Source organism: Triticum aestivum, chromosome 2D (assembly GCF_018294505.1).
Source record: "Triticum aestivum cultivar Chinese Spring chromosome 2D, IWGSC CS RefSeq v2.1, whole genome shotgun sequence".
NCBI lineage: Eukaryota > Viridiplantae > Streptophyta > Magnoliopsida > Poales > Poaceae > Triticum > Triticum aestivum.
The window spans coordinates 186880213-186883247 of NC_057799.1; positions in this window are offsets into that span (position 1 = coordinate 186880213).

The following is a 3035-nucleotide window of genomic DNA, read 5'->3' on the forward strand; positions in this document are numbered from 1 at the left end:
ATGATGATACCATGCCAACTTTCAACCTTTTCAGAGTTCATTTTGAAATGCTTTTCAATTTGAGGGTCTTATAGCTCAAAATAATTTGTAAATGCATGAAAAATAACTAATGAAGTCAGAAAGGATTTAAAATTGATGATGTGGCTTTGAATGGTGCATTTTGAACACACAAAAAGTCAGGAGTTCAAATAAGTTTTAAAAAATGAAATCCCTTTGTAACGGACGAGTTTCCGTATGAAATCCTGATACTTCGAAAGAGATTGTCCGTTTTGTACACGAAGTGCATCTAGTTTTTGCCGTAACCCTCTCAACTTTCTTGCACATGCTATGTGGGTGAAATGATGATACCATGCCAATTTCCAACCTTTTCGGAGTTCATTTCAAATGCTTTTCAATTTCCGGGTCTTATAGCTCAAAAAAGCGGTAAATGCATGAAAAATAACAAATGAAGTCAGAAAGGATTGAAAAATGATGATGTGGCTTTGAATGGTGCATTTTGAACACACAAAAAGTCAGGAGTTCAAATAGGTTTTAAAAAATGAAATCCCTTTGTAACACATCAGTTTCCGTATGAAATCCTGATACTTTGAAAGAGATTGTCCGTTTTGCACACGAACTGCATCCACCTTTTGCTGGGACCCTCTCAACTTTCTTGCACATGCTATGTGGATGAAATGATGAAACCATGCCAACTTTCAACCTTTTCAGAGTTCATTTTGAAATGCTTTTCAATTTTAGGGTCTTATAGCTCAAGATAATTAGTAAATGCATGAAAAAGAGCAAATGAAGTCAGAAAGGATTGAAAAATGATGATGTGGCTTTGAATGGTGCATTTTGAACACACAAAAAGTCAGGAGTTCAAATAAGTTTAAAAAAATGAAATCCCTTTGTAACAGACGAGTTTCCGTATGAAATCCTGATACTTTGAAAGAGATTGTCAGTTTTGTACATGAAGTGCATCCACCTTTTGCCGGGACCCTCTCAACTTTCTTGCACATGCTATGTGGATGAAATGATGATACCATGCCAAATTTCAACCTTTTCAGAGTTCATTTTGAAATGCTTTTCAATTTTAGGGACTTATAGCTCAAAATAATTAGTAAATGCATGAAAAATAAAAAATGAAGTCAGAAAGGATTGAAAATTGATGATGTGGCTTTGAATGGTGCATTTTGAAAACACAAAAAAGTCAGGAGTTCAAATAAGTTTAAAAAATGAAATCCCTTTGTAACAGACGAGTTTCCGTATGAAATCCTGACACTTCGAAAGAGATTGTTCGTTTTGTACACGAAGTGCATCTAGTTTTTGCCGTTACCCTCTGAACTTTCTTGCACATGCTATGTGGGTGAAATGATGATGCCATGCCAATTTTCAACCTTTCGGAGTTCATTTGAAATGCTTTTCAATTTTAGGGTCTTATAGCTCAAAAAATAGTAAATGCATGAAAAATAACAAATGAAGTCAGAAAGGATTGAAAAATGATGATGTGGCTTTGAATGGTGCATTTTGAACACACAAAAAGTCAGGAGTATAAATAAGTTTTAAAAAATCAAATCCCTTTGTAACAGACGAGTTTCCGTATGAAATCCTGATACTTTGAAAGAGATTGTCCATTTTGTACACGAAGTGCATCCACCTTTTTCCGGGACCCTCTCAACTTTCTTGCACATGCTATGTGGATGAAATGATGATACCATGCCAACTTTCAACCTTTTCAGAGTTCGTTTTGAAATGCTTTTCAATTTTAGGGTCTTATAGCTCAAAATAATTAGTAAATGCATGAAAAATAACAAATGAAGTTAGAAATGATTGAAAATTGATGATGTGGCTTTGAATGGTGCATTTTGAACACACAAAAAGTCAGGAGTTCAAATAAGTTTAAAAAAATGAAATCCCTTTGTAACAGACGAGTTTCCGTATAAAATCCTGATACTTCGAAGGATATTGTCCGTTTTGTACACGAAGTGCATCTAGTGTTTGCCGTAACCCTCTCAACTTTCTTGCACATGCTATGTGGGTGAAATGATGATGCCATGCCAATTTTCAACCTTTTCGGAGTTCATTTTAAATGCTTTTCAATTTCCGGGTCTTATAGCTCAAAAAAGCAGTAAATGCATGAAAAATAATCAAATGCATAAAACTATAATATTTGTTATGATCAACTAAAAAACTAAAATCAATTAAAATACTCTGTTATGATGAACTAAAATAAAACTATAATATTCTTCAATAGCAGAAAGAATCAACTAAAAAGCTTTTATAAAACTATAATAGCAAAAGGAATCAACTAAAAAGCTTATATAAACCTCTAGTATTTTTGAAACTAAAATTATATAAAATTTATGCAACTTATATTAACAAAGTATTTTTTGTTCAAAACATTAATACCAAAAAGAATTTAATAGCAAAAAAATTAACAAAATCTGGTTTTTATTAAAATAGATATTTAAAATAACCTAAAATTACCAAATTAAGTATAATGATAAAACATATTAATATTAAATAGCAGGAAATGGACTCACTCTAAAATCTATTTTTATAGCAAATTTATTCATGAAACTAGTGATTCACATACATTTAAAAAAATAAATTTTAATACTAATGGCACTAACAGAAAGTTTATAATTTTTGTGACCTAAAAGCGAAAAAGAAATCACTAAAAAACTATAAGTATTCAGTTTTAAGTAGAAAAAAAAAGAAAAATAAAAAAAGGAAAAAATGCCACCTACTGGACCTCCACGGCCTGAATACGACTAGAAACCCTACAATGGGCCAGGATTCAGGCCCGCAGAAGGCCCAATAGGCCCAACAGGCATGGAAAAGTAGAGATTAGGCCCGTAAGCCTGCAATAGAGAGGAGCTCGGGAGGGTGGCGGCAGCAAAGCTTATAAACCACTCCGAGCCCCTCTCAACTAGCGAGGTGGGACTAAACTTCCCACCGCACCGTGCCAGCACAAGGCCCATGGTCCCGGTTCATGCCACCAAGCGGGACCATAGGTTGGCATTCGTACCGGTTCGTGGCACCAACCGGTACCA